Consider the following 22,810-nt stretch of genomic DNA (forward strand, 5'->3'; position numbering starts at 1 on the left):
ATCATAAACTGCTGGATAGAGATGTGGGATTCAAATGAACTCAATAAGTCACTCTGATGATCCAGTGAGTTGAAAACCATGACTTCTGTTCTGTGTTTATGGCACTTAGACTTATTAATGAATATTGGGAGCTTGATTGCATCCCAGGAAGTCCCTGGAAGTATGTACAGATGATGACTGTTACAAGTAGCAAATTCTACTGATACTTAGCATGGGCTACACTTAAATATTAAACTTAAATATTAAAATTCCGTAAAGCGGTCGGCGCCGTGGCTCACTTGGCTAATCCTCTGCCTGTGGTGCCAGCACCCTGGGTTCTAGTCCTGGTTGGGGCACTGGATTCTGTCCGGGTTGCTCCTCTTCCAGTCCAGCTCTCTGCTGTGGCCCGGGAGTGCAGTGGAGGATGGCCCAAGTCCTTGGGCCCTGCACCTGCATGGGAGACCAGGAGGAAGCACCTGGCTCCTGGCTTCGGATCGGCTGGCGGTGGCAGCCATTTGAGGGGTGAACCAACGGAAAAAGGAAGACCTTTCTCTCTGTCTCTCTCTCTCACTGTCTACCCTGCCTGCCAAAAAAAAAAAAAAAAAAAAAATCCATAAAGTTAGAAAAAAATGTCTAGAAAGGGAATTCTCTCTTTGAAATTTTACCAGAGTTGGGATTAATTAGTCAGGCTAGCATATAAACAAGTATATAGAAGGAGCTGTAAGGGAAGAATTTTACTGGGTTTTTAATGGAGACTTAAAAAAGGTTAAATGACTTGGTCAGGGCTATCCAGTAGCTTCCATGTGGAAATCAGCACCAGTGCTGGAACCCACAATTTTTGATTCATAGTCTAGTGTTCTCTCTGCAGTACCAGCTTCCTAAAGAAAATTGATAGCTCTGTAAATAAAGTTCTTTTCCCATGTACTTAAGTTTAAGCAATCCCACCTGAATCCCCTAAGTTCCCTCAACTTACTCAGCCAGGGAGGAACTGTTAAACAAACCTTCCGTATATTAAAAGCCTCCCTAAAGCATTCATTTGTCCTCAAAAGATTTTTTTTGGCTGCAATCATAAAGATGAGTGCCAAAAAGAGATTTTTATGAACATCACTAAAATTTTTATGAACATCACTAAAAAATGTGGGCAGTGATTTTAGTTGATGGGTCCATGGTTAAATTTTTGGCCAATCACAATGTTATGGGATACTGACATATTGAATTCCCAATTGGGAAACCCTATTCTTTTAAATATTAACATTGCTGTTACATAGAGCAGTGTTTCTCAAATGTAGTATAGGAAGGCACTACTGAACTTCTTTTTACTTATTTCATATATTTGTGAAATGTGTACATACATTTTACACCATATGCAATAATAACACATGTAATATAGAATATAATTTATAATTAGGTATACATATAATGTAGGTTTGTGGTTTCTTTGAAAACAGATATGAACATATATGACTATGAATTTAAGGCCAATAATAGAGTTCTGAAAACTAGTTTTTATAGTGTTTCTACCCAAGACCACTGAAAGAAACAGAACACTACTGAAGATTCTTTCCTTATTCCCATCCTCTCTCTGTTTTTTTTTTCTTCAAAATGTTCTCTATATCAATCTCAGAGAAGCAACACTGTGAATTTGAACCAATCACCAATCACAGTAGTGGAAATTTGAACCATTAGCCATACTCAACAGCCATATCAGCACTTTATCTCAAAATATTCTCTGAGATATCATCCAGATTTCCCTCAGTATATTAGTTCTTTTTTTTTTTTTTTGACAGAAAGAGTTAGAGAGAGAGAGAGAGAGAGAGACAGAGAGAAAGGTCTTCCTTCCATTGGTTCACCCCCAAAATGGTCGCTATGGCCAGCGTGCTGCGCTGATCCGAAGCCAGGAGCCAGGTGCTTCCTCCTGGTCTCCCATGCAGGTGCAGGGCCCAAGCACCTGGGCCACAGCGGAGAGCTGGACTTCAAGAGGAGCAACCGGGGCAGAATCCAGCACCCCGACCGTGACTAGAACCCAGGGTGCCGGTGCCACAGGTGGAGGATTAGCCAAGTGAGCCCCGGCGCCGGCCTTATTAGTTATGATATGGCCTTTTTTTTTTTTAATGAACACACATTTCAATTTATATGCTTGTCAAGAAATATATAAAGAAGAGGGGTTTTTTTGTTCATGGACCAGTTATTTTAATGTATCTTTCAATCTATGTTTTTAAAAGTCTATTTAATTTTAAAATGTTTAATTCACCTCACAAGAGGATTTCCACATATTTAAAAGCTTTTTGTCTGTAAATAAATAAATAAATCTTTTGGCTGATTATGGAAAAGTCTGAGTATACAATAATTAGATTTAAGAGGATTCTTTTGGAGATGCAATTTAAAAATTCTAAATGCATGATACACACTTCTGTGAAAAGCATAATAATCACCTATACAATTAGCTAAATGATTCTCTTGAGTTCAAGATTGTAAATTGGTGAGTGGCTATCTGCATTAATCAGATAATTTTCGTGTTTTACTTCAGGATGTAGACTTTTAAAAATATTGCTTTGAGAGTTTTTATTTTTTTAAATAATAGCTCATTGAAATGGAAGGGGAAAAGTTGATTTAATCCATGCTTCAGTGGCTTAATATTTGTCTGATTTTTGAAGGATTTAGTATTGCTCCTCAGGGAACCATGGAGGAGAGGGAAAAACCTATCCAGAAGCTTCTTGGATTAGCTAGTTCATTCATTTATTCATTCATTTATTTCCTTATTGAATACTTATTTTGCACAATAGTCATGTATATGAGTTGTGGACTCATGCATAAAAGTTGTGTCTACTGACTTCTAGACAATGAACTGAGATGATACAGTGATTTAATATATAAAAAGAATCTTTATAGCATTGTGTTTATTAATCATTACTTTTAGTTTGTTTGTAGTAACCATCATGTTACATATAATAGCAAAATAGTCACATTTTCTTTAACTGTTGGAAGCATTATACTAGGGCTTGATGCTTTCAGCTACCCTACAAGGTTGGTCTGTGGCACAATGCAGGAGCTAAGAGACAGGATTCAGAAGCCAAAATGGGTCCAATATGTGACTCAGTCTACCTAAAATCTGATTGACTCAAAACAGAATATTTGATCTCTGATTGCTTCTCTTGGTCAAAGGCAAAAAGGTGAGAATAAAATCACTTACATAGTAGCACTATTATGAAGATTAAATTAGTTGGTAGTATGCAAAGACTTTGAGCACTACCTAACACAGAGTAAGATCTCCATAAGTGTTCCCTATCACTAGGATTGCTACTGTTCCTACACTTGATCTTAGCCAAAAGGCCGAGAAGCGATGCTACTGTTCCTATTTGTACTGAAATTGACAATATATTAATTTTCAAAATTGATTTTTTTTTGCATTTGACTTTGCCAGGGATGCAGTGAGACAAGCTTCTTTCATAGAATAAGATGTTGATTTTTGTCGAGGAAGGTGGGGAAGTATTTTCACTCAAGTAAGGAAGGGCATCCCATGAAGGAGGAATGAAACGGACATAGGCACGGTTATATGATGGTCCAGAGTAAGTATTGGGGAAACATAAGAGCAATTGGAAAGGCTTAAATGCAGGATATATGGCAACGAGAATAAAAAGTCTAAAGTATAAAATACTATGTTTTGATCTGTGTGGACAGAGCAGTATGTGTGCTTGTATGCATGCATACTAGCAAATTCATTGACTGTGGTAACCCTTTGTCTCTAAGATACTGTTCCCTTTATTTAATTCTCCCCATCAGATAATCTTAGCACTATCAAAAGCTGGTCTGAAAAGGGACCTTACAAACAAAGGACATAGCTTGGGCACAAATCATCACTTCATTTATGTCAACAGCACCTTAAGGCAGAACAGCAGTCATCATTTAAACAGACCAAAAATTAGAGTGGGATCAAAATTACTGGCCTAAGCACATTATTAATTTTCTGATTGATGGTTGATAAGAAAAAAAAAAACTATCAGGCAAAGCTTCAGTTGTCTTTTAGAGACCCAGTACATTTCTTCTAATTTATAAAGTGTAATAAATGAATCACCAAGAGGAATTGGTTGTCAACTCTAAGATAGAGTGTGAAGGATGAAGCACTCCTGTCTTCTCCTGATGTCAGTTGATCTATTAAATTAACAAGCATATAGATAGATTATTTAAAGATCAATTTAGCCAAGAATTGCTTTCAAATGAATACATCAGGCATCAAGCCTGTTTTCTGAGATCGTTTTGTAATTGGAATACATATTACACACCACGTCTCATCACAGGGCTTCAGCAGTTTCAATCAGGAGACTTGCTCTTTCTGCAAAGTGTGTGAAAATCAAAAATGAGCAGATCCACTTCATTATGTATAATGAGGAGATCTGTAGTTACTTTGTAAGTAATCGCTGAAAAGAATTGCTAGAAAAATGTTCCCTGCTTACATTACTGGCACTAGGCTAACACTTCTCTCTCAGAAAATCTTTTCAGCATGAAAGTTTTGGAATTAAGTTCCTAATAAACTTAGAAAGTCCAACAGCTGTGAGTAATTATGATACAAGCATATCAATCCATGTGCAAACAGATTTATTCCGTAAGCTCCAATCCTCTTGCTAACCCTTCACTGCAATAATTAAGCACACTCTAATGAGTTTGTTAGCAATTTCCATATGATTTTCCCCCTAATTATTATTTGAGTTGCCCGTGTTTATAATACTTAGTAATATCCTTAAAGTATCAATGGTGAGGACACAGTTTTGGCTGGCATATTAATTTGTATTTTCTCATTCACATGCTAAATAAACTAGGGGAAAACATTTATTTAAAGGTCAGAATGTTTGAAATTGGTTGCTATTTGTGAGTGGGCTCTTTTTATATACTTACTCGGTGCCAATGGAAACAGTGAGTCGACTTAGTTTGAATCAAGTCAGGTCTTTCCTTCCAAGCTGTTATCATGCCATTCAAGATCCTGGCTCTGCCTACCACTCTGACTTTGTCACTTGCTGCTTCTTACTCAGCTGGATCCCGAATACTGATCATCTTCTGTTTTGTTAAAAATAACAACCAACCTGGTTTACAATGTTGGGTTTATGTACTTTCTGCAGCTCCTAGTCACTCTATGTTGATAGCTCACTTTTGTCAACCGGAGTTTCCCTCAGACATCACCTTCCGTGAGGGAAGCCTTGACTTTTAACTATTATAGTACTTTGGTCAGACATTCTCTATCATCTCACCATGCTTTATTTATTAAAGACACACTCATCACTTTATTAAATTAGCTGGTTGGTTTATTTACTCTTCTATACTTAGACTCTCAGCTTCATGATATGAAAAAATGTTACGTGATTCATCTCACCCATCTCTTTAACTTCAGGACCTAAAATAGTGCCCAGTATGTGATAAATCTATACTGATTACTAAACAAATAAGCTGGAATGCAAAACAGCTATCTGGTCTACCCCTTATTTTATAGAAGAGTTTGTTTAAATCCATACTTTGTCACCAAAAGCATATAAACTATTCAAGCAGACCTAGGAAATTAGGTTCCAAGTTTCCTATCTCATGGCCCAGTGCACTGCTGTTGTGCTACCTGACTTCATTTTATCTGTCTGGCTGTGCCTATTGGGTTATGTATTTATACACATGGTTTGCATACTGGAGAAATTTTAAAGTTTGAATCAAAATCATAGCAATTTCAATCCTTTCTAGCTATATAGACAAGTCAATTAATCTGACTATGCTTTGTTTATTTCACCTCTATTGTAGATCATTGTATTATATTAACCATGTTCAATAAGGCAAGTAAGTGGTTGTGAGAACCAAATAAGAACAATAGCAAAAGCAGCAAATTTTCTTGGCAAATGGAAAAACATAGTTTGAAATGATATTAACCAAGACCCTGATGTCACTTAGCAACATAGTATAAAGTAAAATTAAATCTTTGATATGTTTACCCCTAAATATGCATTCAGATATTGAAATTCCATAGAAGTTAGAAAAGATATTCTTACCTATAGAGTAAAGCAAGAGAAATAGAAACAGAAAAAATATACGTGTATGCGTGTGTGTGAGTATTCTTTGCCTTAAGGGAGTACTTTTCAAAGAATGGTCCTCAAACCATCCATCCTATCATCAACTGGAAACTGATCAGAGATGCACAATCCCTGGGAGACCTCAGACCTCCAGGAGTCAGCTGATTAGTCTGTGTTTCATCAAGCTCCCCAGGGAGTTGTGATGCATGCTCACATCTGAGAAACTTTGCTTTCAATGATTTTGATAACATAAACAAGAATCTTAATTATGAGTCCATACTGTGTTCGTAAGCATGTTCGTAGAAGTTCATTGTAAGACTGAAAAATCAGTATAGCATCAAAACCTAAAAAGTCAGAGTTGTATCTGTGTGTATTCTATGTATGCCCATGACGGAATGCTCACAGAAACGAACAAAAAATGGAGGGTAGTTACCTGTAATGAGCTGGGAGACCAATAATTTATCCTTGCATATCATGACTGATTACAGAAGAAGGCTTTTATAATTACAGACACTCCTTTCAGTGCGGCAGTTCAATGAGAAAGAAAGGAATTTATCAGGATGGATCAGGATAAACAACAAAACAATATTTGGTTTTCTTGAAGTCCTGCTGGTTTTTCTTCCAGATTTCTGCTTTTTAATCTCAATCCTTTTGAAATTGATGGGGCAGTATAACTTACTGCTAAAATGGTTTACTAAAGTTTACTAAGATAATAAAAGTTATTGAGCATCAAAATCAGTTTTCATCATGAAGCAAGTAGGTGTTTGAGTCAAATCTGTCTCCTCCACTTACAGCTCAGTTAACCTAGACTAGTTTGTAAGTTTTCTCTGAGCTTTATCTTCCTTACTAGTAAAAAGAAAAAGATAAATACCTGCTTTGTTGTGAGGAATAAATAAAACAGAGAATTTGACAAACCCACTAGCATTCTTCCTCCTTTAGGTAGAAGGCAGCAAGTAGGTCATTTTCTGCCTCTCCACCTGTTATTCCTTGGATGCACTTCCACATTTCCAAAATATCAGTTATTGAGGAAATGAAGAGGAGGTGGTGACCATGAGAAGAGGGGCCTGATCTCAAAATACAGTGGTGCATCAATTAACAGCAAGATTATGTTCTGTCAAGTGCATTTGTAGGAGATTGCATTGTTGTGCAAACATAATAGAGTGTATTTGAACAAGCTAAGATGGCTGTCATATCATAGGCAGTATATTCTATGGGATCACTGTCATGTTTGCTGTCTGTGGTTTACCAAAATGACACTATGTGGCACGTGACTGTGTGACAACCTAAGTGTCAGCATGGATAACTGTGTACAAAATGAGCTCTTTTCCACCGAGACAACTGTGCAGACTTGACAGAAAGACCAAAGTCACTGCACCAAGTGTATCTTAGACATACAGCTAGCTCTCTTTTCCTGCCTACTTGTCATGCTTCCTACACACAAATATGTAGACATGTGTGTTTATATACAGTCAACTGAGCCTGTTGTGAACTTTCGTTTTTTTTATCATATAGTACCATTGTTCATTATCATTCCTGTGGAATACAGTATAAGAATCATAGCAGAGCTTAAAATAAAAACATTTAAGACAAACAAAACTATAGTAAAACTGCAAAAGGATTGGACATGGAGCATTGTTCAGTAGAGGAAATGCAATGCTTGGTGTAACTCAGTGAACTCAGAGAAGGGATCAAGGACTCATCTCCTTGACAGCAGTTGGGTGGCTCACTAAGTTTATGGCTGTAAAGGCCACCTTAGCCTATGTTGTATGGATATGAGGAAGGGGCGCCGTGGTGAGACGATGTCACCTATGGAAGAGGGTGTTGGACACCTCTTCTATAAATAAATCACCTGGCTTTACAGTGATACAGCATGTCCAGCACTTAATGGATAAGCTTAAGACATTAAGATTCCCTCTGAAGACATCGCCCTCATGCGTCACTGCCAAAAAAAAGAAAGAAAAGTCCTTTTTTTTTTTAAGTTCACCCTGATAGAAAGCCTGCCCTGCAATCATTTTTAATCATGTGAGCACTAATTTTGGCTCCTGTGTTTCTTTTTTAAAATACATATTCATTTTATTTGAAAGGCAAAGTGATTCAGAGGGAGAGACAGGGGGATCTTCCATCTGCTGGTTCACTCCCCAAATACCCACAACAGCTGGGGGTAACATATTTACAGTAAACAGTGAAGGAGATCCAGATGCAGAACGGTTGTCTTCTCTGTAGTTTCCATGATGACTTGTCCAGTCATGCTTTCTTTGTCAGTTGTTTGTTCATATTGAAAAAGGCAACATCTCTTAAGTGTTGGCTTCTCTCTTTTCACTACTGAAGAACTAATTTCTCCATATTCTGTTGAAATCCAGAATGGTGAAAGGATAAAAATAATTTCTGGCAAACTGTGGTTGAAAAAAAGTGCTAGACATTCATTTGGAGAGTGTTGTGATGCAAATATGTGTTAAGTGATATAATGGAGTTAAAAATTATCGTAGTATTAAGATGAGTCATAGGAATCTGAAAATAAAAAGATTCATTACTTTTAATATTTGAAAGTAAATTAATTCAGTATCTCATAGTTTGTTGATTTCATTTTCTTTCATCTTCTAATACCGTGTCAGAGAGATTGCTGTAATATTTACATATTGTCTTTGCTGCCTGCAATATAGTTACCCTCTCAAATTATCCACCTGGATTCATTTAATTTCATAATGGGTTTCTTTGGAAGCTGAGTTGTGGAATGTCATAAATGTTCAGGAAAAGCATGCCACTGTGGACTCAGAAATTATATAAAAAAAGCTTCTAGTACACATGCTAAATAAAAATGGGTCATATAAAGTTTATTAACTAAACAAATTAAACCAGCTTGGTAATGGGTGTTCCACACGAGATTCCTGGAGAAGCAAAAATGTCCTTACAACCTGAGCTTTCATCTCCTGTTTTTCTCCTGTAGCATTTGGCTTTTTATTTTTTTCCACTTTTTATTTTAAATGGGATAAATGTTATCTTCCTCTCTTTGAAGTGGGAGAAGTGCCTCCAAGTATCGAATGAATTTCAAGACTCAAGCTGTTCCAAAGAATTGTAAGGCGACAGTAGGTGGATTTGTGGTGGCAGAACAATAATATTAAAAGAAGTATTACACATTCGGTGAATATTAGCTACCATTGTGAAGTATCGGGCACTGTGTTGTAGACATTGGAGGGAACAGTATTGTAAATGCCTAATGATGACTCTTTCATTGTTCCCATTTGGCAGATAAAGAAACTGAGACTCAAAGAGGTCAAATAACTTTTCCAAAATCACATAGCTAATAATTGTCAGGGCCCGGACTTACCTGTAGCTCTCTTTAAATTTAAAGGTAGCGTTCTTACCAATTACACTAAATTGTCTTTCGAAATGATGGACAGCAGATCCACCCCTTCTGCTGCTACCGGCTGTTCAACTACATGAACAAATCAAGTGATCTCTGAGGTTTCCTTGTATTAAGCTAAATTTACCAAGTGAGGTACATTCTACATTGGAGACCTTTTCTTAAGCACAATAGAATGTTCATTTTTGTAAACTCTTGAAACAACTGACTCAGGGCAGGAGTGATGAAGGAATCAGTGTAAATTGGGTTGAAAATTGGGATGAAAAGAGGTGCTAGCCAGGAGGAAAACCCAGTGTTCAAACATGGAGGGAGGGTGGGCGGTGGGAGATCCCGGTAGTGCCACCAACAGATAGGATTAGGCCTGTTGAGTTGCCACAGGGAGTCACAGCAAGTCACAATAAAATCAACCTTGAAAATCAACCAGAAAATTTCCCTCAGTCTCTCGAGTTTCTTTGATGTTCTTCACAGAATAACGCTCGTGTGTTTGTCTCCTTTTGTCAGAGACAAGTAATTTAGAAAGCAGAATTTTTTTCTTTTTCTTTTTTTAGTAAACATGAAGGATTAAAAGGAAGCAGACAACAGAGCTTTAAAGAATGCTTTCATAAGCTCTTCAGTGGAAGGCCCATAAATAGGAGTTTCACAGTATTTATCAATGTTAGTTTGGAGAAAGAAAGGTCAAAAAGTTAAACTTTGATATCTCTATCTTTTCACAAAGGTTATTCCTGAAGGAGCTATATGTAAAAAGAAAAACAAAAAGCAAGCATATATCTGTTGGAACAAATCATCCTTTCCTATATTCATTCCAAGTAATGGGTTTCACCTCATAGCTATCATAGCTATTCTTCTCTTCGAGAGGTTTGTGTTATTATCCTTGGGTATTATTTTCTGATGGTATCAGTGTAGTGGGTCCTTATCGAAGAGCTGGCTTATTTCTGGAAGAGGTTACTAAATGCTGTGGAGGTATGGTTATTTCCATTAATATACTCAAAGAAAGGAGAAATGTAAAAATACAAGAGGTAGTTCAAAACAAACCAAGCTGAACCTTAGAAAATAAGACAATTGGTGCTGAAACATTGGGTTAGGGCTCACTTCTCCTTAGAGGCAGACATTCTGCTATGCTTCACTTACACAGGTGCTGTGGGGCAGAATCACAAACTCAGGGATGTGCTGCAGCTAAGCAGATAATATTAATGAGTGAACTAGGCTTATTGGTGAGAGAGACCTTGCAATGAAGAGAAAATTCCCTCTTTCTTGTCTTCCTATGTTAAGAAAAATAATAGCACATGTGTAAAGTTAAAATGTAAAAGATGTTCAATGCCAGAGTCAGGCATATAATTGGGAGTGGGAGGACTATGGCCAGGCAAGTGGCTCCTGAAAAGCGTACTGCTGTATTCTGATTCAAGCCAGTTGCTCCTGCCATCTTTTTTTTTTTTAAAAGTTTGGGTCAAAATCCAGAGAAGAATAAAGGTTATTTGCAGTTAAAAGAAGAGAATGCAGTCATTGAAAAGTCCTTTCTTATTTGGTTAGGGTTTGGAGATGTGGAGCCATTTCTCTATTAATTTCTTGTAGGCAAAATGGAACTCTTAACAAGTTCTAGGGATGGGAGAAGGGTTGACGACAGAGATGCAACTTGGAAGAAAGTACTCTAATGGTGGTATGTTAGGTGACTTGGAATGAGGAGACTGCTCCTGAAGCTTTGCAGTTGTCTGCAGAAGAGTCATGATATAGCAGAGTAGCCATGGAAATTATCAGAGGCAGGAGGTTGGTGGAGGTGATGGATCCACACTTTGCCGGAGACTGGAGCAGATGGCTTCAGTGACAAAACAGAACAGAGAGACAAGGAGGATCTTGCAAAGGGAAGGTGCTGAGTTCATTCAACATTTACTGAGTTCTTTCTCAAGGCAGAGACTCTGTAGGAACAAGGAAATGGGTAACATGCAGCTGCCCCTGAGGTGCCCCATGGTCTGACCCTCAGCTGTCAGTGCTGCTTGTAGTTTCAGTTGTAGATACTTTGAGCTCAAACTACTGGCAGAACCCTTCCTAATTTAGAAACTTAAGCCTTGACTTTCCCCGTCATTTATCTCCTGTATTCACTTGTTCTGCACATTTTGACTGCAAGTCACCCTGAAGTTTTGTTGCAAAGAGTGCCTCAGGCACAAAACCTGTAAAAGCTTTGGCTACAGATTTTCTCTGTCCAAAAGGCACTTCTCAGGATCTGCTAGAGTGCATCTGTATGTGCACATACCTTTGTGGAAAACCACGAAAGTCATGCAATTTAATGAATGAAAGCACAGGGATCCAAACTAATCGAGTACATTTCACAGTGTCCTATTAAAATGCCTTAGTGCACGCGTCGAGAACTGTGGCTGGTTCTGCATGGAGACTAACCAGCTTAGTCAGGCTGATGCCCAGCACCCAGCTTAAGACAGAGGCTTAGACACAGACCTGGTGTGCAGTCTTTTATATTACCAAAGTGTGCCCGTGCACAGGTTTATGCATCAAAACATTTGAAAATATATAATAATTTGAAATTTTTAAATTTTTGCCATGCAAAAGAAGGGAATTATCATTTGCTTGTCATATATTACTTGCTGGGCACTGCCCAGAGTTTCTTTACCATGGTGACCCTGTATGGGGATCTGTCCCAACAATGTCCCAACAATCTGTCCCAACTACACAGCTGAATATTAGAAACCTAGAGCATCCTAGGAAATATGAACCATATGGCCATGCACTTGTACTTTCCATATTTGCTCCTAACAGAGCCTGGAAACTCCAGCAGATTATTTGGAAGTCTGTTTGATGCTGGTCTCTGGTGAGAAGCAGTGCGACTCTTCACTTGCTGCAGTCGGATGGATGTCTGTCTGGGAGAGAGGGTGGAGGGTAGAAGATGTGCAGCGGGACCCTCACCGTAGGCTTTGATCTTGCTCAGCTCCTCCTGGGATGTCTCACCTTTTGATGTCGGGAATCAGCTAATTACTAGTTGAAATTGGTTTGAGGGACTAGGAAACAGTGTGAAGGCTTTGCTCCCAAACTGCCTGTACTTTGATCTGAGGAACTTTGGGGCAACTTCTAGAGCATTGCAGGCAGCCGGAAAGGGCTCTGTCCAGACCCCCACCCCCTGCATGCACCCCCATTTTGATCCTCTTGCTCTGCCGTGCTACTCTCCTGATTCGGCAGGCTGTGTCTCTCTTCAGAGGCTGATATTTTCCTTGGTATAAAATGAAGGGTTTTGGGATCAGATTGTTCAACAGCTTCGTGTCATGAACAGCCTGCAATTTGACAGTTCCCTCCTTAGACTTAATATGAGACTCTGGTACCTCTTTTCTGAGCAACTCATGATTAACATTACCGTGAATATCTGTCTCTTGCAGGACAACCATGATTTGTGAGTAGATTAAATTAATGGATTGAAGTCAGAGTCAAATTTCTTGCCCCTTCCTTTGTGGATACAAGTTAACATTCTCCTAGTTGACTGGAAAGCCTGAGGAATGCTTGGGGATTTGATGGCCAGGTGGTTCAGGGGAGCTCAGTCATCTTTTCCAAACAAGGCACCACAACCTGGCACCTTGCCTAGTAATGCAATTCTCCTAATGAACACATTTCCTCAATCTGAGGCCTTGCATTGTAACCATGCAACAGGGCTGACAAAGAGATAATTTTCAGTGCTCACAAAAATAAATAAATAAAATGAACCAGGAGGAGATTTTCTGGGTGTGTGTTTTGTTCTTATGTCACAGCCCATTATGGCACTTTCCTTTTAATTGCATGTGAAGCCCACTTAAGAGGTGGTATAATGTAACTGTTTCCTTGGAAAAATGCACACAGGAGGGAAACTGCTGTTTTTCCCCCGGAGCCAGAGCCCGTTAGCTACCCTGACTGTCATTATCATGTACCTTAAGGGTGCTAACAATGTATTAAGTACCTAAGCAAATGTAATATATTTGATCCTCTTGTCTTTGAATCCCTTGTCCTTCTATAAGTAGCAGATTCATATCAAAGTCTCTCAGGGAACAGAATACTGTTTGGTATTTCAGAGATAAAATATGCATTCTTCTGCATGTACATCTTGTGGCTTTTCAAATGGAATTTGAGTCATATAGATAAAGCATGCATACACTGAGACTCTGGAATTATTTACTGAAAAGAATGGCTGATAAGGTTATTTTTTATTTGTTTGTTATATTTGCCCCCTCTGTATTCCCACCCTTACCTGGGAAATGGCCCAAACCTCAGAAGACTTATAGGACTTCCTGACCTCCTGTAAGTAAAAATGTAAGTTCCCAAGGCCAGAGAAATGAAGCCATGGGGTCTTTTTCCATAAAATAAATTTTGTTCCCTCATCTGCACTTCTCTACCCTTCTGTAGGAAGTAGGATTCCCAACTGAAAGAATTTCCACATTGCTTTGACTTTGCCTGCCTTGGTCCCTTCCTCATTTAGCAGACTGTGTTCTATATGCATAATTGGGAATTAATTTTCTAATTAGGTTCTTCACATTTATGAAGTTGTTTGATGGGATGTCTGTTCTTATAACATGGCCTTAAGGCTGAAGTAGAGGTAATAATTCTTTTCTCTGGCTTTGTCCCTAATTCAGAGAAGGTTCCTAGGAAATATATTTAACTTTTATGAGATCCCGGTAATACATCTTTAATGCTGATCTACCTTTGAAGGGTTGTTAGGAGAGTGCTAACTAAGGCTGTAAGACTCATTAGGACACAGTTGATTTTGTTTGTAATAGTTGCTCAAACGAAATAGAGCCGTTTCTTTAGCAATATGAAGAGCATTTAGAAAACTAGGAGCCACAACTGTAGACAGCAAAACCAGTTGATGGAGGGAGCAAAAGAACATGGAATCTGGCCGGCAGCGCGGCTCAGTAGGCTAATCCTCCGCCTACGGCGCCGGCACACCAGGTTCTAGTTCCGGTTGGGTTGCTGGATTCTGTTCCGGTTGCCCTTCTTCCAGGCCAGCTCTCTGCTATGGCCCGGGAGTGCGGTGGAGGATGGCCCAAGTGCTTGGGCCCTGCACCCCATGGGAGACCAGGATAAACACCTGGCTCCTGGCTTTGGATCAGCGTGATGCGCCAGCCGCGGCGGCCATTGGAGGGTGAACCAACGGCAAAGGAAGACCTTTCTCTCTGTCTCTCTCTCTCACTGTCTACCCTGCCTGTCAAAAAAAAAAATTAAAAATAATAATAAAAAAAGAACATGGAATCAGCACTTGGTCAGTAGAGTTGAGCCCAACTAGTAAAAGGCTAGTATTTTTCCTGTGAATATGGGATCAGATATGGCCTGTAAGGGTCTCTCACTTGGATGCTCTGTAACCTGTCATGCTGGTTCCTCAGGTAGAGAAACTGAATCTGTGTTTCAACCACTCTCTGATCCATGACACCAGACCGGTATAAACACAGCCATCTAAACAGTCTTTTTGCTTGATTTCTGTACATAAATCAACAAAGTTTACCATATGATTTGGAACTTAAAACCAAATCTCAGTGTTAAAATTTCTACATGTAACTTGAGTCATGTCACTATGGATACAAAAATGCCCTATTTGTGAGGGCAGTTGATATTGTGTACTGAATAAGGGCAGCCTCATTTTACAGATTTCAGTGTCAATAACACTACTTGAAATGTAGCTCAGAAGAAAATATGTATAGCCTTCAGCAGCCTACCAAGAAGAAACTCAGTTTCATGGAATAGCAACATTCTCATTCAGTTTGCCATTCACACATATGTCAGGGCCAGGCAAAAGCTTTAAGAACAATTTATAAGGCTGGATATGTGATGACTACTAGTAAGTGATACTCAACTCATAAAAGGATACTGGTCTGACTTGTAGAGTACTTAACTCTTTATCATTTAAGTTACATTCTAGATTTTAGTCCTTAATGATGGGGTTTTGTTCTGTCTTAAGACTTAGAAGGAAGACCTTGATGAAGTAGACTAGGCTGAGAGTTAGGAGTCATGAGTTGTGGATTTGTTGGGGACTGGCAGTTACTTCACCACGAGTCCACTCTCTTTAGAGCATGCAAAGTCATCTTTTTAAAATGTAAGTCAAATTACATCATTGTTTTGTTTAAAAACCATCAATTTTTCACTATACTCTATGTAGAGTTCAAACTCTTTATCATATTTAATAATAATTTTTACTTTGGATTTATTCCTTTCTTTTCCTCATTTTTATCCTCTTCCATAACTTCAGCTTTATACTCCTCCTCTTCCAATTTTGGGAGAAAGAAAATCTTTTCCTTAAACATGTGCTTAGTCTATAGCTGTTTTCTAATGCATAGTGGAACATACCTTCCTTAAATTCCTAATTACAATGTCTTAAGTTTGAATTCATCATATCTTTTCCCAAAGCACCAAGTAGCTGTGACTTCTGACTTCTATTCATGACATTTCTATTGTCACAGGTAACCAGTCTCACAACTACCTTCCTTTTGGCTCTTCTTCATTTCTCTCCCCTCTCAAGCACTCACTGTTGCTTCTGTTTAATCCTTTTTTTTCCATATTTCTCTTTCCATTTGTACTGGCTCTCTTGTCACTCGCATAAGGTCATTCAGACCTGAAATAGTGAAATAACCTACCAATGAATCAAACACCTTCCCTTTCTTTCTCTTTCTTTGACTTCAGGCTTTATGCTGCAAAATTAATTTGCTGAGATACAGCTCTGATCATTTTATATCCATGTTCCCAAACATTTATTTGCTATATAATAAAATCCAGGCCCAAGCTCTTTAGCTTGACTTGCACAGACATATGAAATATGACCCTGACTACTTTTCTAACCTGGCTTCTTGATGTCCATACACTAGACTATTCATTCCTCCTTTAAAACAAACTATTTATTGACAGCCAATAATATGCAAGGTTCTAGGGCTACAATACTGAAGGATAATACAGACATGAAACTTTGAGTAGTGTAAGAGGACAACCACAGATGCCCATGCACATACACACACGCACGCACACACACACAAGTACACATGGTTTAATGGAAACAAAGAATATAGTGAAAAATGGAGCAACACATAAGTGACTCTAAGTATTTAAGTAATGCTTAAATATATTTTGTACTTTACATACATTGGATAACATACTCATCTAGAGTACTTACCCATATTCTCTATTTTTCTTTATTTATATTCCCTCTTTCTATAGTGTCTTGGTCTCTAATAGTCAAATTCTGATCCATTTTTAAAGGCATATTTACTGAACCTTTGTGTTTTCACCTCTTTTGTGTCCACTTTCCCAGACCACACTCCTTCCAAACTCTCACCCAAGCTAGTCTGAGTGGGGATCTAGCGTTTGTTCCAGAAGTAAATCATGTGACCTAAGGATAAGCCAGGCATCATACTATATTTCTCTAGGCATCAGGATTGATTCTGAAGTAGCATGTGACTTACAGTTAGGGAAACAGATGTCTGAGGGGTATCAAATAAACAACTGGGAAAGAGTCTTTATTCCTGTTGAACTTGCATCTCGGAGGGTGAGGCCTCTAGAGTTGCCACAACCCATCTTGTCCATTGGAGAATGGAGTCAACCCAAGGCAGACAGAGAAAAAGAAACTAATTCTTGAACTCACACCCCTGGAATTTTTAGTTACATAACTCAATCATTTTACTATTTGCTTAAGTAAGTCAGAGTTGTGTTTTCAAAGAGAAAAAAAAACAAAGACAGCCAAGTAATTTCACATGTTATTCCTTTCACCGATGTTGATTTGCACTCGTGACTCAATTTCTTTGTCACCTTAACCATTTTGTGTCTCAGTGTGGGACTTGTGCAGTTCAGTCTTATTTGAGAGCGTTTTGTGAACCTTTTTTGTCCCGTACCAGGTTTCCTTGAGTGGGTATTTTTTAAAACTCTTGATTGGCCAGACAAGGAGGACCCGTATTGAAGTAAGGCAAGTTACATGCCTAGGACTCAATATTAAAGGGAACACTGACTTGCAGAAAGCAACTATGTAGTTAAACAATCTGGGTAGTGAGTGACCCTCTGAAAGGTTTTTCCTTGTGCACCTCACTCACCCCATGTTGATTCTGACCCTAGTAGCATTTTAACTACTTGATATAAGGGTACTTCAACAGTTTCATAGAATGTGGAATTGTATTTTGGCAAACAGAAAAATTTGAAGTTCATGTCTAGATTTTTAATAATATACATTTCATGAACTTTTTAAAGACTTCTTATGTATGTGGATTTCACAGTAGGATGCACTTCAACAAATGTGTGATTTAATTCCATTTGCTTTAGCAAAGTAAAGAAAATTCCACATTTTGCATGGGAGTAGAGATCGTCCAGCCTTGATTTACTTTTTTAAGAAAATTTTATTTACTTATTTATTTATTTGAAAATCAGAGTGATGGGGTATGGAGTAGGAGGGGGAGAAGAGAGAGATTGTTCATCTGCGTATTCACTCCCCAAATGGCTGCAATGGCCAAAGCTAGACCAGGTGGAAGCCAGGAGCCTGCAACTCATCAAGTCTTCCACATAAGGTGGCAGGAGCTCAAGCACTTGGATTATCTTCCTCTGCTTTCCCAGGTACATTAGCTGGAAGCTGGATTGAAAATAGAGCAACAAGGATGCAAACTGATGCTCTGATATGAGATGCTGGCATTGCAATTGGTGGTTTACCTTGCTGTGCCACAATGTCAGCCCAACTTTGTATTTTCCTTAGCATCACAATTATACTCATCTGATGCACATCACCCTCTGTTTTTGTTTGCCTTATTCATTTTGTAGTCATCATCAGTATTCTATGATTACCAAAATGATTTGTTGATGACATGACACTGAAAATCCCTAAATGGCATTTCCCAGGAAGGAGACAAAGTAATAACTCTACTAAGCAATATATCAAAAAATGACATGGAATAGGGGATAGAAGATTCAATTTTCACTCCTTTACTTAAGTTTTCATAGTCCCATGTCTGTTGTGGAGCCTGGATTATACAACTCATTATCTAGGTCAATCTAGTGAGCCATCTTGTCAGCACAGATGTGCTACTTTTGCGCTAGAATTCTCAGTGGTAAAGTTGTTTCCAAGCTGGCACCTATTATTAATAAAAGTGATAAATAAATAAATTATGAAAACAATTAAAACAGCAAAGCCTACATGGTAGATGCAATAGGCTATAAACTTCATAGCTTCATTTTCCATGCAATTTTGTTAGTTATTTAAAATTGTGGGAGATCAATAGCTGCTTTTTGTTTGTACTAATGTTGGCTTGTTGGTTGTAAGCAAAATAAACTGATTCTGAATAAAGAAAATATTTGCAAAAGGAATCTCAGAATAAAAAAATATTAACACATTAAAACACACATATACGACACTGGTAAAGGCTGGAAGAAAAACAGAGAACTGGGTCACAAGAATGTGTGTGTTGTCTCTTGAAAGCACAGATAGGATGAATCTACAATAATTCTTGCTCACATAATTCCACCTAGTTCTGTTTGCATTTTCCTACTCCATACTAACTCGAAGGGCAGGGAATTTCTTTCTTGGTTGTGATCATATATCCATCCCTGGGTCAGGAAAAAACAAAGAACCTTGACTGAAGTCCTAGCAATGCTGTACACAAACACCAGATGCCCAGCACTTTGATACAGTTAGAATCTGAGCGCCTTCATTGTGCTACTTTACACATATTCTGGGGCATTTGCCAATTTGTGTTGAACATGAGCAAAATCACTTCCTCATGACACTTTGCTGTTACAATCACATCACATTTGCTCAGATTTTGGAATCATGAAGTTTCCAACGTGTCTGTAGACATATATATTTTTTTCTATCTAACTCGCCTATATATTAGCTCTTGCTGTGTTTTACTTCACCTATTTGGCTCATCATGGTGTATGGTGTCATCTACCCACAAATAAAATGATCTGAGTTTTGTTGAACTGGTTTTGTCAATAAATGTAGAAAATGAGAATGTTCAAGATGCAGGCCTTAAACTCCACATACTGTCCTGAAGTAGACTCTTGGATCCTTGGAAAGTCAGGTGCACAATGAAGATAAGCTAGTTACAGAGATATTTTGTTATTAATATGCCTGGTGACCCCCGTAACCAAAGTGGAACTCCAATGTAGTGAGCTGGAACCTGGGAAATACTCTTTGGTCTGGGTTTAATAGGACTAAGCTGCCTACCGAAAATGAATGCATACTCAAAGTCATGCTTTTCTATTTATCTTCAGTTATATACCTGATACTTCTAATTCAAGGAAGATCTAATGCAGGTTCCATTCTCCTCAGAGGACAGAAAAAGCAAAGAAAAAGAAGCAGATGACTTAGCTCCAGTGCCTAGCGTTGTTACCCCACATCCACTCAGTTGAGGCCCTTCCTGTGAATCAGAGCTGTTTCTAAGCAATTACATCTCAGCCCCCTTACAGATCCACCTTACAGTATAGCAACCAGAGTCAGCTTCATGACCTAGGCAGTTGTACCCCGTAACTGATGTGATGTGCACCTATATTCCCATTTCAAGTTGTGAATAACTTTCTTCAAATGATAAAGTTTTTTTTTTTAGTTAGTTAGTTGTAAAAGAGAGAGAAAGAGAGAATCTTCCATCTTCAGGTTCACTCCCCAAATGGTGCAACAGCTGGGGCTGGGCCAGACTGAAGCCAGGAGCCTGGAGCTTCATCTAGGTCTTCCATGTGGAAGCAGGGTCCCAAGGACTTGGACTTCTGCTGCTTTCCCAGGTGTATTTTCAGGAAACTGAATGGTAAGCAGTGTGACCAGGACAAAAACTAGTGCTCCTGTAGGAGATGCTAGTGTCACAAAGGGTGGCCCCTGTTAATAGTTTTTAAACAAAAGGCCAAAATTTTCCTTTTGTCCTTGGTCTTACATATTATAGCCACAAAGACAGAAACAAAGGAAACCAGATTAGCTTGCTTGTGTGAACACCCAGGCCACAGGTTCTGCAACTTTGAATCTTTTAAAACAGTTACTGTAGAATATGTAACTAACGTACGTGGGTGAAATTGACATTTTGAGATTCAATGATTGTTTACAGCCCTTGTCTCTACTGTTGAGGAACAGTGTTTTTCTCTTCTTACTATTTGTTTAATTCCTTACTTAGTGTAGGGTTAACCTTATAAGTTTAAAAGAGACTGAGAGTAGATCATTTGTAAAAATTGAAGGAAGAAATAGGAAAGGATGGAGGAGAGAGGGTGGGAGGGTGGTCAGGAGAGAGGGTAGAATGGGAAGTATAACTATGCCCCTAAAACTTTATATATGAAATAATTGAAAGCTGTTCACCTTAAAAAATTTTTAAAGAAAAGAGAAAAAAAAAAAGACAAACAGAAGAATCCTGCAGAAACAGCAAACACAAGAAGCCCCTGCACTACCCAGATCCTACATCTGTGTTGATCTTAGTTCCAGACAGTTGCTAAAGTTGGTGACTTTCTGAAATACTTACCGATGTCCTGAAACAGAAAGGAAAAAAAGAAAAACTAGATACCATCTCCAAGTACTTCAGCCAGGTACAAAAATCCCAGATTTTATGAACTTCATACTCAATGTTCTTCGTTCTTCAAAAGGGAAACAGAGGTAAGGAATAAGTAAAAATGGTAGAGAAGAGCTGTAAGAGTTTCATCCTTAGAATCCAGTGCTCACCCTGTGAATTTTGTTTTCATCCCTAAGATAGGTTGATTTTTATCCAAAACAAATCATTTTTCTGAATCATAGAATATATTTGAAATTGGTGAAACTCCAAGGGTGAGAAGTACATCTTTGGAAGGATTGGCTTTATTCTTGTCTATAAAATAGTCTTTGTTTTTAGTTTGTTCATTATTTTTTCCATAGAACATGCAGAATACTCAGCTAGGTTCAGGAGAAAATACAGCATTATCTCAGCCATTACAGGCTGACTTAGGACATGCGTAAGTACAGAATGCTGGACTCTTATAATGGAGTGGAGCTCTTTTAAAACCAGAAATTGCAGTATGTCATTCATCTTTGTGAAATTCTTTAATAGATCCCCTTTGCATGAGGTTGAGTTAAAGTAAAAATTCTTGAATAAAGCGCACCCATAATCAGATCTTAGCATAAATGTCACTTGCTCAGAGAGGCTTTGACTTTCCAAACCAAATCAGGACTCTCTTGTTATTCTGTGTTGTAGCATCTGTTGTTTAATATCATAGCACATTTCATGATTTTTCCTTGCAGATTTTGTGTACTTCTTTGTTATTTTTCTGTGGTATTAGAGTGTAAGCATAAGGGAAGGAACCAAATCTGTTTTACTCTCCAGTGTATGCCAAAGACTCCATAAATATCCACTGAATAATAATAGTGATAATGATAATAAAAGGCCTGAGAATACACACTGTGTTTGCAAGCTGGCATCCAGTGCAGAGACCCTGGGTTGGGACCCATTATGGATATTTGAGAACCAGAAATGTCAATATGCCTGGGACACAGTAACCACAAATTACAGTGGGAGAGAGAAAGAAGCAAGCTTTTGAGGGACATGAGAACTATGTCAAGGAAGGTCCTGGTAGGTCAGAGCAAGAAAAGAAGTGAGATGGGAAGTCATCAGAGGTTTTTGTGTCTCAGAGGTTGTACTGAAGGTGACATGCCTATTATAACACCTTAATATTTTGGTACATTAATTTAAGTCTGAATCATAAAACTTATTATAATACCATCTGGAGCACAAGTAGACAAACATTTTCTGCAAAAAGCCAGATAGTATTTTAGGTTCTGTAGACTATACATTTTCCATTACAGCTACTAAGCTCTGTCATTATAAAGAGAAAGTTGCCATAGAGAACATTTAAGCTAACATTTGTGGACGTGTGATAACCAATCTTTCCAATTAGTCTTTCCTATTTAGAAGAACAGGAAGTTGGCCAGGTTTCCCCTGCACTTGGTTCACCAGTCCCTGAACTGCTAAACCTGGTCTCACGTGGACCTGTGTCCCTGTATAGCATATCAGACTTGTGGATCACCTTGCCTTCCTCTAAGACACGCGGAGCCTCTTTGGGTGTCAAGTCCGGGAGTCTGTGTTTAACAAGCTGTTTTACATAGTTCTATGCATGCATGTCTTAGCCCATTAGTGCTGCTATAGCAAAATACCTGAGACTTAATAATAGATAAAGAACAGAAATTTATTTCTCACAGTTCAGGAGACTGGGAAGTCTAGGATCAAGATGACGGAATTTGGTGCCTGGTGAGGGTCTTCCTGGTATGTCATCACATATCGTAAGGCAGAGGGCAAAGAGGGCCAAAGATGGTGTGAAGCCTATTTGAGAGAAGCCTTAAACTATTTGCATGGGCCCTACCCTCATAACTTAATCACTAGTACCATCACGCTGGTGGTTAACATCCAGACCATAGCAGTATTAGAGAAACCCATTCCATCCCCCTTTGGACTATTTCTTATGTCCTAAAAAGATGGACCTAGGATAGCACATAGGGTAGTTTCTCAGAGTA

At 38.5% G+C, this 22,810-nt stretch overlaps 1 protein-coding gene and 1 pseudogene across 11 annotated transcripts in view; one reads left to right on the top strand and one right to left on the bottom strand.

Moving 5' to 3' along the window:
- TENM2 (teneurin transmembrane protein 2) overlaps positions 1-22,810 on the top strand; it is a 1,297,938-nt gene that overhangs the window by 672,750 nt on the left and 602,378 nt on the right. The window lies entirely within an intron of this gene.
- LOC127490810 (U2 spliceosomal RNA) lies at positions 3,152-3,321 on the bottom strand (annotated as a pseudogene).

Source organism: Oryctolagus cuniculus, chromosome 6, assembly GCF_051225735.1.
Source record: "Oryctolagus cuniculus isolate XC-2025 breed Fujian yellow rabbit chromosome 6, ASM5122573v1, whole genome shotgun sequence".
Lineage (NCBI taxonomy): Eukaryota > Metazoa > Chordata > Mammalia > Lagomorpha > Leporidae > Oryctolagus > Oryctolagus cuniculus.